Genomic DNA, 18,409 nt, shown 5'->3' with positions numbered 1-18,409 from the left:
ATCACGAGTGACTTTGATAGGGGAAATGACGCACGGTAAAGCCATCTATCGTTACCGTTGCAGAAGGGCCTGATAGCTTCCCTATCGTGCTGGTGTTGAGATGAACACACCCCTTTCAAAAACCATGAGCGAGAAGGTGGGAGACGGACTCGGGTTCCATTTTACAGCAGCATTATCGGCAGCAGCCGTGTATCTGGCGCATGCATTGCTCCATGAGCATGAAATACAGCCAGGAATTCCTGGGATGCTCGAGTTAATGAAGGGCTTTCGGCCTTTCACTTTTTCCGGCACCAGCTTAACCCGGTACACCATCTTTGTTCGAGCTGTCGATCATCGGATGCCGGCTATGCGCATCAACAACGCCCCCGGTGTGCTGATGTTGGTCCATGCGTGGCAGCCTTGACCACCCTCTTTTTCCTGCTGGGAGGTAATTTCCTCCATCACGCTTCGCCACGCACCGAGTGTGTGTGTGTGTGTGTATGTGCTCGCAAAAAACCACCCACTTGGAGGATGATTTTCTTTTATGCTATCGATGCGGTCGAGGACGATCGACCGATGGACGGATTTTGTCCGGTGACGGATGAAATCGCCTTGGCACTTTACGGATATGCTACAATGTAAGAGCGTGGCCTGAAGCTGCTCGATACCTGCCAAAAAGGCGGCAACAGCATATGAACAGCACCTGCAGACCAATTTTCAAAACCACCGATTCTACCGTACTCTCGTTCCAAACACCGGCAGAAGAAGTACACGCAGCGTGTAATCAATGTCCGTTAAACAGCGTCCGCTCCCCGGGATGGGGGAGAAGTCGCAGGAAAATCCGGTTTCCGATTATACACCCACGACGGAGAGCGAGAGAAGAAGCGTGATCCGATGCGTGCGAAGGGGCATCGGGGCCATTTGAAAAACGTCAATCAAGCCGTAGCGAAAGAGTTCGATCCCGTTGGCCGACGATAAAAAGAGACGACGTGGAAATCGGCACGACGCATCATCGACGCGTGCTGGCAGCGATGGGTGGTTTCCGAGTTTCCAGGATTTCCCGTCCCATTTCCCGGCAGAATCGTGCCCCCTTGCGTGGTGGGTAAAAAGATCCGGGCTGTCTATCATCCGATCTGATTACGAGCGAGCGTGAGCGGCACCGTGCGCCATATCTCGGCCTTTCGGATGCGGTTGTACAACGCCTCAAGATGGGGCCGGTGACGGGATTTCCTCGCGCTTTGCCGGAGGGTGGTCATTTCGGTGGTGGGAAAAGCTGGGAAGAAACGCACGACCGAACATAAAAGCGGATGGAAATTCATAAAGCGAACTTGACAATCATTCTTCATGTCGATCAAAATGAATTCAATTATTTCCTGCGCTTCTGCGCGTTGTTCAGCCTCGTGCAAAAGCCCCGGGGTGAGAGGTTTCAACCTACACCGAGAGCTAATGCGGCACGTTTTTATATCTGCCAGCTGTCTGGTTCCGGGCTACCAGGTGTACGGGAGCCTGTGTCCGTGAAGCCCGTTCCCCACCCGGAACACGCGGGCGCATATTGATTTTGCTCGATGGAATGCAGTTTTTCTTCTTTTTGCTGAGCGTTGCGTTAAATCGAGCTCGAAGTCAGGGGGATTTAGTTGCATCCTGCGGCGTCAAGGATACGCTGGGTTTCTTGGAAGATACGATCCCTGGTGCCGCTGGTTGATGCGTTCCGTTGAAGAACGTTGGAACGTACGGCTGCAATATGTTATGCCGACATTTGAGACCCCCACGAGGCCATGCATTCGTCATCGTTCTCGCATGATCGCAGGACTATTACACAGCCGTTGGCTTACTACGACTTTTATGAAAACGTTTAAATATAGCGCTTCCCATCCGCACTCTAGGAATTTCGAAAATGAATAGCGCGTGTCTGATCGTACTGCGTTGCTGTCTAATGCATCCATTTCTCGCTGGAGCGAGTTATTAGCATTCTAACTAACCGCCGCCTGGAGGATGAAATTGTGTTCAGAGAAAAAAACTTTGCTAGCGCAATTTCCATTCCCACGAAAACACGAAATTCTGCGTAATTTCTTCTTCGTTGCCGGATCGACCATCGATATGGTTTCCATCCACGGAGAGAGAGAGAGAGAGAAAGTCATCTCCTCGGCGAACTGTGAAGGCAAAACTCCTAAAACGATATTTACTAAAACGCGCTTTGCGACAAAACTTCGCCCGAGATCTGGTGTCAATTTCCGGCAACCATTTTGGTAGTTCGTTTATAATCGTTCGTCGACGGAGCGACGTTGGGCAAGAGGATTCCTAGTACGCGTAGCAGAAGTAAATTATTGCCCCCCAGGAACGATAAATAATGACAAGCATGGAAGCTTCCCATGCCCTGGTTTTTGTTTCGAGTCAAAATTCTGGTGAAATTCAAACACCTACACCAGCCAGCTCACAGGGCCAGCGCTGGCATCGAGTGGCATCGGTTCCGAAACATCGTACAGTGCTCCTCGTGTACTTTATTCGGTGGCGGGGAGGGATTGGAATTAGAAGTCGGCAAACTTTCCACCTTTACATTTTATTTGCCATCAGCTTTTTGTTTAATGAACTTCCCCGGCACGTCCGGTAAGCCGCAGTAGTTCTACACCACCGAGCGCCAAAAGTCCTCGACTCACCGCGAAAGGATACAAAAAAAAGGCACAAAGTGTGTGCTCTGGTGTCGTGGTCATTGTTATCAGCGCTCTTGCATCTTGGGGCAGCAATCTTTGTGGCACGAGAAAACTGTTGCTTTGCATACTTTGGAGAGTGAGCTCTTTTTTTCGCCTTTTTTTGCTTCTCCACGTCAAGTCCACGCTGTGTCGGTGTCTTCCTTTGACACGGAGCTCAATTTTGGTTCATTTCCTTATTTACATTTTATTGCCCCAAGCAGCGTTCGGTGTGGTTTTTGTTTCTGCCCATTGCTGGTGCCTTTTCTTTTACATTGTTTTGCATTAATTTTCACGCTCTACACCGCAACCCACCATTGTCCGGCAGCTGTGAAAATCATGCTCTTGTTCGTACTTTTGTCTTTTATTCCTCTCCTCACGGTGGTGCTGCTTAAAATAATAATAGAAAAAAAGCGCACCCAAGCTGTGCGCACGATCGTCTCCACATTGTAAGACGCTACGGACCTTTTCACTAAACTATTTTGCGCTAGCGAACGCGAACCGGTTCGACGGAAAGAGGGCACACCACCGATCTCCGGTGGCAATGTATTGAGAAAATTTAAAAGATTTCAAAATTATGCTTCCTCCCCAGCAGATAGCAGAGCTTATCACGCTGTTTATGCTACGGGACCTTTTGCCATTCGCTTTTCTCCAACCGCCAGCGAGCTGCTCTGCGGCGAGTGAATGTTTTCTCATTTCCTTCCAGACGGGTACACGGGCGCAACATTCTCCCGCCCGGATGGCGTGGAATGGTGGACATCGTCCACCGGATCCGGCATCCGGCTCGCTTCTTCAAACTATCCATAAAGATGCGATCCGGCGCGCCGCCGATAAGACGTGTGGGTGGGAATAAAAAGGTTGTCCCGATCACGCGTGTGGACCCCGCCTGCTTGGATTGCGCTCGCATTCGCACTATCGCAACGGTGCATCTTCCGGGAGCCGGTGGCGGCGGGCCAATAAGCACCCCGAAAGCCCGGGGAAAAACTGTCGTACCTCGTAATCCAGTGCGAGCACAATGCGAGGAAATTCTTCTGTCCACCATTGCGTTCCGTTTTCGTTTGGTCCGATTCGATCTAGCTAGCGCTTGGTTGGGTGTTACTTACTGCCGGTACACGACAAGGGGACTCCGTGCGCTCCTGTTGTTGTTTCCGACAGGACGAAAGGACCGTTCTTTTTCGCTAAACCCGACCGGTGGTATGGGACAGATTAATAAACGACACGAGATGGCAATTTTCTCGGAGTTACTGCTTGATTAAGATTGCAATAGGGAAAGGGAGATTGTAAGAAACCGTGGTCCTTTGCTCGTGCGAAGTAAAGCACCGTACAAATGCTTGGGGTGTGTTTAAATTCATCCTCGCGCGCTTTTCCGTAAGCCTTTTTGTACACGACCACCGAGAGGGCGTCGGCGTGGAAGCCTGTTAATGACTTTAATCGCAATCGAGTGAAATGTCCGCAGACTTATTGCTGTGACAGTTTTTCGTTCTCTCTTTCTCTCTCTCTCTCTCTCTCTCTCTCTCTCTCGCTCTATTTCCACAAGGATCTTGGAATCCCAGTGTAATAGCTTCACACACGCAGCACCCCGAACGTGAACCATGCGTACCGTGTCCGCTTTCAGTTCCGGATCTATCTGCACGAGTCGCTTGCCTTGCCGGGCTCATTTTATGGGCCCATTTTCGATTTGTTTGCTCGCCGCCCCCATTTAAGTCTTTTAAATCCATCTTATCTGCTGGAAAGTTTTCCTGCCGAAGCAAAAGAAAAACCCCCACACATAGAGGAAGAAGCGTGAAGCCAATTTTCAGTACATTTCCCATACAGTGATAAAACCAATAAAAGAAGATCTAATCATACCCGAGCGTATAAATAGATGCCAACAAACGGCGGGCGGCTCCGGGTGCAACAGGGGGCGCCGTAGGAGTGGTAGGGAAATTGAGAACATTTTCAATCAAGATTCGATCCCCGGTTGTTGCCGGTGGACACCGGGCCGCGTGTGGTAAGTCTGTCCACAAACAAACGGAAGCCCGTGCGCTTGGAACAAGCCCGTCGGAAGAACGGTCTTCGTGTGGCGATGGCCAGAACCTGGGGCTTCTGTTGGCGTAGACCATCCCTCCTTGTGGATCCACAGGACGAGCCTTGGGGGATTCCGGTCAGGCACCGGAATCGGTTGGGCAGGGGTTTTTCGTAAAACCATAACAATTGCTGTTGACAGAGTTTGGTGCAGAGCTTGGGCGAAGTGTGTTGTGCGGATCTCATCATCGGATGTGGTCTTTCGCACGGAAACGCCGCTTATAACGATAAGGCCGGCACGCAAACACCCGCCCAACATGCCGATCTGGATCGATTCCTAGGAGAAACGCGCTCTCAACAATCAAAACAAGGACACGCAATGGAAAGTAAATAAATAATCTGTTTCTTGCGACTTCGACGGCGTAAAGTGCTTCTCCGGGACTGGTTATGGATATATCAAACACGGCTTCTCTCGCGTATAGACCCAAGCCACCCAAGACCGGTAGACTCGGAAAAGAAAGCCAGTCCAGGCAGGAGTGGCGCGCACATTTATTGATTGGCACATCCGTTTCCCAGGGTAACGCGCCGGTAGCACTGTTATTGTAGCGCATCGATGTTGGCACTGGAAAATGTACGTTTATGCTGGCGGGTTTGCTTCGCGTGCTGACGGGCAAGGAACAGAGGACTCGTGTAAACAACCGTCTCCTCGGGCCACTTTCAGGATATCATCACGAGCCGGGAGGCTTCGAGGCTCCACCGGTAAATTATGCTGATCTTGCGTAAAGCTCCTCGGGTGCGTTCGAAGAGAGGATTTATGTGGCAAATTGAAACGGCATCCATCGTGCATTCTCAGCTCAGCTGCGACACCGTATTATGCAGGACTCTCGCACTCGCTCCACCACCACGCGCCACCCACATCCGGTTGTAATTGGAAACTAATCGGATTGGATGAGGCGATGGTTCGTTTGGCGATTGTTTGTGTGCACAATTCGTTTCGGGTTCGCCGTACCGCAGCGGAGAGGTTTCTAATCTGCTGCGGAAGCCGCCGCTGTGTTCAGCCACATTATAGTGACGTCTTGAGATGTAAGTGATTTGCATTCGATCGCATTCAATTAGCGGGAGCCACTTAGGACCAACTTTATTGCAACTTTCGGCTAGTTCTGGTGATGTTTAACCGGGCCATGTGCATTAGCGGGAGTATATTATAACTATCAAACCGAATACCATCACCCCAACAGGGCTCATTGTTCTCGCTTTCTCTCTCTCTTTAGCTTTCTTTCTCCACCCCCAGCCAGTGGCACATTTATGACAATCATGTCACGTGAGATTGCCGATTGTGTCAATCGGGCCGAAAACTGTTCGCCCAGTCCGCGCACGTCCGGCCAGATCGAGTTCCAGGTCCGCTTCTATTGCGCTGACATTGCGTGGAAGACAGAGCCGCGCGGGAGATAATTTGAAGAGCCCATTTGGTCGGCATTAGCGACGGCTTCGCCTTATCTTGATGTGTCCCTTTTCCGGCGGACCAGAGCCCTTTTCCGAGATCGGGACGGGTTTATCGTGAACATGAAATCAGTGTGCCCTCGCGTCCGGAACCTCTCTCCCTCTCTCTATTATGCTGGTGACGTGCGGTTAAATTTATGCCGGCCACTAACTTTTCTCACCCACCCACCCGGCCGCTTCAGGGGCCGCCTTTATCAATCTATCAACCGGGGTGGGCAGCAGGAAACGTGGTCCAGAGTCAAACCGGGGGTCTCGTCGTGTGCATCAGCAAACCAGGGGAAGAGGGCGTTGTCCGGCGGAAACGCACGGGCTGAGGAGAGGATTGAAATTATTTTATGCCACCGAAGCGCTCGAGTCGAGTGCGATTGCGAAAGTCTTCGTGGCCTGGGTGGGGCGGAACTTCCATCGAACGAGGAAGATAATATTCGATCTGTCGCAAGGAAACGCTTGCATGCATGCGTGTGTGTTTGTGTGTGCGTTCTAATAAAAAAACGAAATATATATATTTTCCTGGAATAAAGCAGGAAAAACGCATCAATTGGATCCCGGTTGGTTTTTCCAGAACGACCCCCAATGCCACGTTGTTGTCCCCCTCACAGAGAAGTTGTCCTTTTTATGTGCGAGGCAATTTATTGAATATATTCAATCATAAAATGATAAATAGGCCACGGTAGGCGGCGAAGGTGGAGAGGAGAGGCAGAAAACCTGAGAATAGGATTTTCCCTCGCGTCACCCACACGAGTGTACTACGACGGGGGCGCGCCATTTTGTTCTCCACGGTGGCACTATTTTCCTCGCCGTCACCGCTGGAAGCCACCGTGAAATATCGTGTGGAGCCCAGTTCCCCCCTTCTTCCTTCCCCTCCCACCAACCCACCCACCCGCCACGTTTGACGTACGTCAACACGCAATCTTGATCCTTACGGCAGGCACCGTCGACAGGGGGTGACGAGCGTTGATAACGAATCCGGTTGCCTTTCCTGGCGCTGGGGAACGCTTTTCCTGCGAATGTGTGGTTGATTTCGCCCTTTTTTTGGGATCGCCGTGGTCGGTTGTGCCGTGTGCTTATTTCCGGTACGCCCGTCAGTAGGGAGAAGGTAGGCAAACCGCTTGACGCGACCTGCCACACTTGCGTTACGGGGGAGGGTTTTGTCGGGCGGAATAAGGAAACGAAGTCAATACTTTTTCCCCGCATTTCCCCCGGTAATGATGCTGGCGAATGCCGGCCGGGTGAAATTGCTGTACCAAAGCGACTCCCACCCCGGTGGCTTGCATCAAGGAGCAAGGCAAGCAAGCAAGGACACACAAAAATAACTCCTAAAATTGAGGAACTTTGATGGGAAACAGCACGTGGGAAGATGTGGCATAAAAATAGAGCATTTTATTTGCACTTTAGCAGCACTAACACCCGTGCGCGTGTGCCGCTTCAAACGTCCGTTAGCGAGCATTTTGCGATCGTACCGAGGCGCAAATAAAACTAAAAAGACCCCAGCAAAACGCGCCATTTCCGATGCGATTCGAATTCAACGGCATTTATCAGTTTATTAGCAAAGCTAGCGAAGCGAACAGACGCGCGTCGTTATGGCAACCGTAGTGTCGTGGTGACGTGGCACGGATTCGGGTGACATGCTTTTGGTGTTATTTCTTTTTTCTTTATTCCCCGTCCAAACCAACCGACCAGCAGCCGTACCCGTGCGAAGGCCAATAAAAAAAAGGGACCGATGCGGAGTTTCGCGATTCCCGGGTCCAGGATTCGACCGGTATATTCCCTGACTGGCGCAGTTAGCCGAAAGTCAAGCGAGCCCTCTGCGACTTCTTTGCGAGACGGCGACCGGGCGCGGGTGAGTTGAAATCTAGAAATTGGTTAGAGAGAATTAGAAAAGTTTTACCATTTTGAAAAGGGTACCAATTTGGTGCGCTTGATTTGGTTTTTCTGCCCGCCATCCCAACCCCCCCCCCAATCCGTTTAGCACGGTGGTTGACGCGAAGGAGGTCCTTGGGCGGATCGAATCGTCCGATCGCAAAACAGCCTCAAGAGAAGGGGGGGGCGACAAAAAAGGACGTGTTTACGAGCGTACGGGTAGCCAGGGCGTTACGTTGCCTTGGCGACACGCTCGCCCGATGGGTGGGATATTTTCCACAGGAGGCTGTGACGGTGAATATTGTTTGCATTTTTTTCGCCCTCTCTCTCTCTCTCTCTCTCTCTCTCTTTCTATTTTATCCCCAACATCCTTGATCTAGGCGGCCTAGCTCGGTCTAGGCGCGAGAACGTTCGTTGAGGGAGCAATTTTTGGGGGAACGGACCAGACGCCCTCTTCGTGCCTCGTTTTGCCCGCCCCCTGGAATTGGGAATGCTGTGAACTTTTCTATCGGACGTTTATGGTTGAAGGCGCAAGGCTAACTTTGCGCCTTCCCTTTCCTTTGCTGCCGAGGACGAAATTAGTGAACTGCGTGAAAATTTGCTGATAAATGTCATCAACAGGCTGATAAAACTCCAATTTGACTTCGTTAGTTCGACGAATTTTCGGTCGTCCAGAGTGAGAACGAGAAGGGACGGATTACTGCACCGCCGCTGGGTTCGATTGGACCGAGGGTGGAGAGCGAAAGGATGCAAAAAGGGTTTTAGAGCTTTTTTTCCTTTGATTCTTCCTTCCGATTTCATCGAACCAAACGGAACAAAGCACCCGATGGTGGATTTATTACGGTCGTTGTTTTTTTTCTTGTTTTCCCGCAATGAAAACAACCCGGTCGAATTAAAATTCTAACATCTCCATTAAATACCATCCGATGGGGTTTGATTCCACAACCGAACAGACCCACACGGCGGGTGGTGGCTATTGTTTTTCAGGCTCTTACTTTTGCTCAACACAACCCCCGTGAATGGAAAAATTTCCACATGCCACAACACCCCTCCTTACCGTTCCCATTACGATCCGATCGGATGCAAAACATGGAAAATACAACAGTGCCTAATGTGTGAGCGATTGCAATATCGATAAAAGCTTCGACATCGAGCGGACATGATTAAAGTAGCGGCTGCAACGTTGTTCCAGCACGCCTACCATTGAGTTGCCGCCGGGCTTGCCGTTGAGCGAAAGCTTTCCATTGAGAGTTCGATTTTAATCCTAGCAAATGGCTCTCCTCCTCCCACCACCCACACAAGGCAATTGATTACGATTCCGTTACGCAATGTCTTACGAACCTTGGAGGCTGCGCGATATGGCACGGTTTTCCTGTGAACCGTAAGGACGGCTATCGGGTTGCCATTACAAAACAGCAGGTGTACAGCGGGCACACAAATGCGGAGTGACTTTTTAAATGTTTCCTTTCATATTTTCCCCTCCCGGGAGGTGTGTGTGTGTGTGTTTGCACAGCAAAACAATTGCAAGTACAGCCGATACATCTCACCTGTTTCCCAGGTTCCGGTTCCGAGCGTAAGGAACCATTCTAAGCCCTGGGCGACGTGCCCGACCGGAAATGGAGTGTTGTGGTACGGTGCATAAATTCATTATCACATGTTTTGCAACAATGATTGCAAGCGGAGATCGAACCGAGGTTCGAACAGAAGAAGGTTTGCTGGAGTGGGGGGTGGGAGGCCTGCATATGCTGCGGGAACCACCCACAAATCTTATGCATGTGAACCGTTACTGAGCTGACTTTCCGACACAAGCTCATACCTTCGGTTGAAGAAGGAGCTGCCTTTCTGCCACAACAACGCTCTAGCTTACCGTTCGATGGCTGCCTCTACCTTGATTGCACATCCTGTCCCACCCACCTCATGTACTCCCTCTCTCTCTCTCTCCCCCCCCCCCCCCTCCGTATGTGTGCAGCAGAGGCAAGCCCAGCCGCCTATCATGGCACGGCTAATTATGCGTTGGTATTGATTTGTAAATAAAAGCTTATTAATTTCTGACTCGGAATTGCATTTCAGCCTGACATGCACCCTGCGGCGGGTGTGGCAAAAACAAACCCCCTTCGTTCACCTATTCGAGCCGATAACACCCCCTCTCCCCCCCCCCCCTTCCCCACACAACTGTGTTCTAATCAACCCGGCATTTCTTCATGTTAGTTTTAATCAATTCACAGTGTGATAATTACTCTGATTGTTTTGAGCTCCCGGGGCCCAACGGAGGCCCGGATGCGTTACGGATGCCGGGCCAGAGAGGTTTTGTCGGCGTGCTGCGCGAAGCCAGCGGTGGGTCCGGTCATTCGATTATGGTGACCACAGTACAGTGCCAACCCGGGATTGGTCATACTCGCTCCGTTCGTGGCGTGCAGTTCGTTTAATAATGCATCGACATGGAAGCTACGTGGAATCATGCACAGCGTTGGTTGCCGAATTAATATTTATACACGGGTGCAGTTTTTTCCCCGATGATCCCAAAACTTTAGCGCTTCACTGTATCGGCAGCCAGAAAATTTGCAGCTTCATGTCAGCACACACACACACACACACACACCGGCTGGTGCCATTGGGGCCGTTGAGAAGTGGCCCACTGGCCACTAATGTTACATCGCTGCAGTTCCCGTGGAGGACGACGTGTGGCTCCGGAGTGCTTTTTGAAAACCCAACCCACCCCCGACCACGAGAAGCCACGGTGGGTCGGACATTGCGGGCTCCGGACACTGCAGTTATTGCATTTTCTATTGCGACTATTGATTTTCACGCGCGCCTTCTGCCGGGAAGTTCGTCCATGAGCTGATTGCAGCCCGGGTTGCCGGACGGACGATCCATTTCCCTACAGGCTTGCGTGACCTTTGCCGAGCCATTGGTGGCCATTGCTCCTGGTGAGTGTCGTCAGCGAGGAAAAAAAAAGACACAACCCCACCATCGAGAGCTTTATATCATGCGGCATCCATCGTGGGGATCGGGACGATTCTGATTGCATCGCTGAAAGCATCGCGCGGGTGGAAAAATCAAATCATAGAACAAATAAACTAACTTCGCCCCGTTGCGTTGCGAATTCGTCCCACCAGACGCGTGCAGGAGGTGCGTGCATAATGAAGATAATCAATGCCGTATTCTTTAGCCTCGCGAACGCAAACGGATGGCGCGGGTTTGGTTGAGGATTGAGCGCGAGAAATGACAGCCAAACACGCTTGTCAATCTAACGCACGTCATCAGTAGCCGCCCGCGCGTTGACAGTTGACATTTGTTAGTGCAAAAGGCAACGGCTACTAGATTCATCACAATGGTGGCCGGTGGCGCGTGATCCCCGGATTCGTCCTAAGGGACGGTGGTTTTGAATTCGTTTCAATTAAGCTGAATAAAGTTTTGATTCGCCGGGAAGCGCGCGAACGATATCCGGGCGGGCGTTTAATTGTCGCGGTGGGGAGCTTCAGTTTCGGACGTGGCACGTCGCTGGGGTGCATTAATTGAGGCTGATGCATTTTGAATACGGTTCATCGGAAAATTCAATTGTACCACGGCAGCATCCGCACACGCCCGTCGGCTGCACTTTGTAATGGGTGCCATGATTGGCAGGACCCACCACCCACCAGTGTATCCTGGCACTTGCATTCCGGATTGGGACTCACGGCCGAAGGGAGGACCGGAGCAGATGCAGCCAATTAGAAGATACTTTGCATAACAATTGAATCGGTAATGAATATTAGCTGGCGGGCTGGAGGACCACTTGCCTCACGGGCCACACTAAATTGCCCCGTTGCGTCCTGCGCGCGAGGACGAATTCTAGCCTAACGAAAACGACCGGCGCCGTGTGGCGGCCACAAAACCTACCGAACCGAGTATTTTCCGCACGCCGGTAATCAGTTGGCCGATCGCATTAAGCGATCCCGTGCCGATATCCTATTAGGGGTCTCCGTTGGTGGGCGATTAGATGCGTTCGACTAATCGGAAGCCACATTCGAGAGGGTCCTTCTGGAGCGGCTTTGAAGAGGCGCACTGCATCGGGCATCCGTAATTGCGGTATTGATTTTTCGCCACCCCTTTAACGCACAGCCACGAGAAGCTAATCAATATTCGTGACGTTAGCCCGTTGTCCCGGTGGGGCCAGGTTAACTGAAACCGGAGTTATTCGTCTCCGTTAATGTAACATTAATATATGCGTGTCTGCGTAACGTTTGCAATGCGAGAATCCGCTCGAGAAGCTCGGAATTTGCGTCTTCGGGCCGGGGAAAGGTGTCCTTATCAACTGACATAGGTTTGCCTTTGAAATTTGAAACCAGAAGCTCCAGAGCATCAGAGTCCCCCTGAAGTTCGTACGGTTCTCGTTTGCCTGCTTTTCGGGGCACTACAATTTCATCAGAAATTCCATTTCCATCCTAAGCCACTTGGAACGAGATGGCGTTGTGATGTGATTTCTCCGGAACAATCCCATTCGCCCTTCGGAGCTTGGATCACTTGGCGAACGAACGGTGCCATTTTAATTGTGTCCACTGAGTCCACCGGATGCCTGTGTAGCCGCCAGGTGGCTTTGTCCCGATTTGGGTTGCTCACCCCAATCCAGGGATGGGTCCAACGTTGACCTCCTCCAAACCGGAAAAACCCCACCCAAACACACCGGTCTGTGGTAATCCCCGGAAGCGGTAGGACATTGGTGGCGAAATTAAATCAAACGACGCTGACGCAAAGGCGTGCCGGAGACCGACCGTGGGGGTGTGCGTATTTGTTTACACAATATTGCCCCTCTTGTGGGTGGCACTTTACGACCCCCGGCACGAATCCCGGCATCGGAAAACGGGAAGGAACTCAATTACTTTCCAAAATTTGACGACACGAGCGTCGCCATCATCACTAATCGATCAAATTACGGCGCCGGGTTTCGGGTCGTCGTCTGTTACTCGACACTCCGCTGGAACCTCGAGTGCAGACAGAATCATGACAGCGTGCAATATGTTTATTTAGCGAACGGTTGTTGTGGGCCGTGCGTTGCCGTCGTCCTGTGCGTGTTTTCCGCGCCACCACAACCGGTACGCGCGGTGTTCAAGGAAGCGTATTTCATCTTACACTCCCCGGGGCCGGCTTCCTTTCGCGATCAACTGTCGGGGCGCGTTGTGTTGAAAAGTGTCAGAAGCGCGACTGATGCTGATGGCATTAGCACGCGGTTCGCCCCGTTCGTTGCCGGCGGAACTACTGCCTCGAGCGGCGACAAGGATATGAGCGGGCTCGTTGATCCCTGCGGAGGGGGTTAGCAGGACGGGGTCAGGTCGGGAACCTTTGCCCCTTGCCACTCGGTTTGCAAATGGGTTCCCGAATGTTCGCTGTATCGCGGTTTTCCATCGCCTGGGGGCAATGGTGCGAACGGAACCACCGGATGATAAATATACCGGCCATGATTAGTCGGTTCTAGTTCTGATCTTCTTCTTCTTCTCCTTTCTTTTTATCCCACCCACCCACCCACTCTCTCTCTCTCTGAGCCAGTCGTTTGGTCGGAACATCCTTACTAAGTAGTCTTTCTTTTTATTTCTATTTTTTTTGCTTTTCTCTCCTCTTTCGGAAAACTGAAAGCGCGTTCAGCTGGAACGGTTTTTCGGGGCATAACAGGAGCTTCCCCCCAAAAAAAAAATGGTGCTTGCATTGACCGAAATGGTCCTGGGAGCTGGATGGACTCGAGCTCGGGCTCACGCGGATGATGGATGAGTGCCGGTATTGAATTCATTGCCACGGCCGAGCCGGGAAACGTGGCACGCGGTCGAACCCTACGCCAGCAGAAACGGAGCAGAGAGTTCCTTTGGGGCGCGATAAAAGCGGGCCGCGGTAAAATGTCACTGCTGCGTTTTGCTGGCCGAAAGAAGCATCTCGTAACGCAGGGCGCTCTTCATTTGTTCCCCGAAACTGTGGCATACGAGGACATTCAACGGTGCCTGCTAATGTTTTGCCCCTGGATTGCTCTGCAATGAAAATGCACTTCCAGGACGATGATAAATGTGCACACGCGAGACGGATCCAAGCTCGGGCCTGATCATTTACTCTAATTCAATCACGTTTCACGGAAAAGAAACGTCCTCGTTTCCGACGGTGTGTATGTGTGTGTGTTGAAGGAACCGGATGTCGTCTCCTTAATTTTTCTGCTTCACCGATGGGTCACTTTGTGCACGAATCGGTTCCCCCCCGGGACAGGATAGTTGATAATTGGTCCTGCCTGCACGACGACTCGGTCCAACAACTCGGAACGTCTTCCTCGATGGAAGGAAAATCTCGCCCGCTCGCTCTCGACGAAAGCGCGTGGCCGAAGGTTTATAATGATGATGAATTTCTTCGCTCATTCAATTAAGACACCAAATGCCAACTGGTGCGGAATCTTGCCCACGAATCCTGGAACGCGCCAGCGTGCATCCATGGGGGCGCGAAAAATGGCGAATGGCAGTGAAACGTGCATGGCCCCGCGCTCGATTTGAATGGACCCCGGGCTTGATTGATGATGACGGTTTTCCTCCCCGGAGGGAGAGTTGTTTTCCCACCACCCACACCGGCCAGTAAACAAGGGGGTGGCCACCCCCGGCATGAGCCATCGTCGCCTTCGCGGCTCCCGAGCGAGCGCTGCACACCCCCGTCCATCGTGAAAATGAAGATTTATACTTTTCTTTCGAGCAGCCCGCGGGTTGCTAGGCGACCGCGTTGTTGTGCGCAATTGAAATGGTTCGCGTTGGCCTGGTTCACCAGTAGGCGGTGATGGATGGTGTCCTGGTGGCCGGTGGGGGTGTGCAGTTGTTTACCCGCAAAGAGATTATTTCCTTGGACGCGTGCTGACAAAAGTAATATTAACCTGCTTTCTTTTCTTCGGTTTTTTTTTGCAAGTGCTCTCCAAACGAAGTGCTGCAGTTTTGGGAATGATTTATCGCTTCCAAGCAAACCGCAAGGGGGGAAGCCAGAAGTTCGCGAAAGGTGAGCCGCTTACCCCACGACACTGGGGCTCGGCTGTCCTGAGAGTGTGCCGGAATTCGGGAGCGTGAAAAATAATACTTAAAATATTGATATCAACCCAGCGCAGATTGGCTGCGACGCCTCGGTGGCGTGTCGATTACAATATTCTCATTACCGCGGTTGGCTGGCGGCGAAGGTACGCACAAAGTGGACGAGCGCCCCCCCAAGGGGGTTAGTATTACATTACGAATCCAGCGGGCTTACGACCCAACTGCTCACGAAAAAAAAAAATGAATGCGTATAAAAATAAAAATCCCGTCACCATCAACGAGTCATGAAATCCGAAAGGATCCGTTTTAATCGAAAGGTGTTTCAATCAAGGATATCCTTCCGGGAATAGATAAAAAGATAGGCGCGGTTTTTTTTGCTCTATCAGTGTATATTTGGGTAGTAGAACCTTCCCCCCCAGAAAAAAAAGAATAAGCTCACTTTTCATGATTTGTGTTCGCTTTCTTTACCTCGCTTTTTCGGAGTGAAATGAAGGAATTCATACCAAAAAAAAAAATATTAGGAAAACCCAACACGTAAAACCCGCTTTCGCTCTTGCGTTTGCGTTGCCCGACTGGAGAAGACCGTTGAAGTGGAACCCGAACCGCATTGCTACCGATCGGATAATGGAGTGTCCTTGCCCGAAGGCCCAACGCAAAAGTGTCATCCGAGAAGAGGCGCGTTGTTCGCTTCCCCTTTCGGCTACAATCCTTCTTGCGGTTGCGCTGGAACCAAGCGTCCACTTCAGCGTCGGTCGGTTGGCTTGGGCCGTTTTTTTTGGGGAGTCGGGAAAGCTTGAGATAAAAAGAAAACGCCCAAATCAAGATGAAGCAAGAAAAATCCTCGGCCACCCAAAGAAGGAGGAGAGCGTGCAAAAAGAAATGCAAGCGAAAGGCCAGCCACAAGAAGCAAAAAAAAAGTGGCACTGGGTTTGCGAAAGGAAATCCCTGCCGAAAAGCCGCGTGTCGAAACCCTGAAGGGAGGGAAGGCAATAAGCGGAACGCAAAAAAAAAATAGACGGAGATAAACAAAAGCGAAGACGACCCCAAGGGGTCCCCGCTGGGTGAGCACAATTTGCACCATAAAATATGGAAGAAAGAATCCAATCTGAGCAGAAGGGAAATTCATTTCCTCGTAACGGTCCAAAGACGGGGGTTGGGTTATAAATGAATATCTTCTGGCTGTCTTCAATTCGGGTTGTGCTTCATTGTTGCAATCAACGTGGCCGGCAACAGGGAAGGGAAACGGTGTGCGAGTCCTGTGGAAATCGGCGCGTCGTCTAGGCGATATGGTTGGAGGTCCTGTTTCGGGGGAGGGTCAAACGGGACTACCGGTCGGGACCGACAGAAATGGCCGGTGAAGAAATTATGACCAGAAGGTTCAGATTGTGCGTCACCGTGTCGTGTAGAGGGCGGCAAAAAAAGGATGGGAAAACATCAACCCTAAAACAAATCGAGTGAGAGCGAGAAAAAAGAAAAGGATACGCGTATGCATATACGGGTGAACCGGGAAGGACTGGCCTGGTGGTCGAGTGACTCAAGGTGTGTCTCGATTCGGAACCCAAATCGTAGCGTTAGATCAACGACGGGTTGGGTCGATCGTTTTTTTTCCTTCTTCTCTCCACCCTTCGAATGTTTGTTTCGGCATCCACTTGATTAGGAGCAGACGTTTTCATTTCTTCTGCCGATGGAATTTTCCGGTGAATGCCGGCCATTTTCCCGGCCGGTTTCCCGCTCCCCGAACGGTCCGAATGTTTAACATGCAATAAATATGTGGGACATCTGTTCCATCCATACCGCCGAGCGGTTTTATGAAGATGATGCGGTCTAGTGCGAACGATGCGAGGGGGGACATGCGAAGAACTGGAAAATTGGCTCTGCTTGACCATGGGGGACCATCTTTGACCCTGCGTGCTTCACGTAGAGTGCTTCACGATAAATCATTCGCACGGGTGACACTTTCGCATGAAAAGTCTGTCCAAAAGTCCGTGAAGGATGCTCCCGGGAGCAATGGGTAGTACATTTTGTTTTTGTTTTTTTTTTTGCTCATTTCCGCAAAATCGAAAAGTGACCTCCACCCCCAACACACACACACACACCACGCACGATATGCGCGGCTAACCGCAAGCAATAAATTCGTTAAATTCGCTACCGTCGGAATGGGCATTGGAACCTTCATCAATACCCGTTATCAATACATCATCTTCGTGCGCAAAAGTTCACCCCTGACGCAAGTCAACCGTAAAGTGCGGGTTAATTTTGTGCGAAAGTTTTTGCCCCTCCTCGCGCAAGATGCGGGTTTGACAAAGGTTATCGATAGTCCGAGAAAGTTCTGCCGCGTCGGAGGCGGTTAGACACGAGTGGTTGGAAAACGCACGACTGTAGAGCTGTACGGAGTTGGTTGGGGCCATCAAATTTCACCCTTAGCTACCTAAACGGCTTTCTTAGGGCGTGGGTGTGCTGTTTCTTAAAATACCGACCCCAATACTGCACGAGTAGTGTACTGCTGGTTTTGCCTTGAAATGGACGAGCTTTTTTTGCGCCTCTCTCTCTCTCTTTCAGCAAACTTCTCGACAATTGAAAAATATATATTCCACCGCGTTCGTTATCTACTGCTTCTTCGTTGACAAAACGACGAAATGGGCTGCATTTCGAATGGCCAGAACAGACAAGACACAAAATTGGCAAAGCGAAAGAGCGTAGACCTTCCAACGCTCGCGGCTAGCCGTAACGGAGTGCGAAGATGATCGTTTCCAGTGGTCTTTTGTTGGACCGACCGACCGATGGTCCACAGCTGGCTTGGCCGACATCATGCTCCGGACGTCGTCGACGGTCGTCGAGGGTCGTTTGAGACTTGTACATTTCCCCCAAAAAGGGAGGCTCTGGCTGGCTGGTTGGTAGGTTACCCACGGGGCCACCTCATAGAGGTGCCCGAGTCGGTCTCATTTCGCTGCACTCCTGCCGGACCGACCCGAAAGCCAACCCCCCGGGCCGGCAAGCAACTGGGGAAATCAGTTTTCCGGTCTTATTACACTTTTAATGAAAGTCGGGATGAAAGAAATGAAACAGCAAACCCGGGTAGGTAACACGGGTGCGGCGGAAGGATTGGCATGTCACCGAGCGTTGGTGCGGTTCCAACTTCCGAATAGGGGGCTTCCGAGGGCGTCAGACGGAAGGTCCCGGGCAGTAAATCAGGTGTGGATTGTGAAGCCATATTAGACCGGTCTGCGATCAACCCACATGCTTCGTGCGAAGGAGAAAAGGATGTCGGATTCCAGAGGGTTGGTGCAATGATTAAAGACGGTCGGCGGAAGCACACACGAGTGTTTGTGTGCGGAACAAAAATTCTAAGCACAAGCGCACGGGACG

Source organism: Anopheles nili, chromosome 3, assembly GCF_943737925.1.
Source record: "Anopheles nili chromosome 3, idAnoNiliSN_F5_01, whole genome shotgun sequence".
Lineage (NCBI taxonomy): Eukaryota > Metazoa > Arthropoda > Insecta > Diptera > Culicidae > Anopheles > Anopheles nili.
This window is presented reverse-complemented; position numbering follows the sequence as displayed.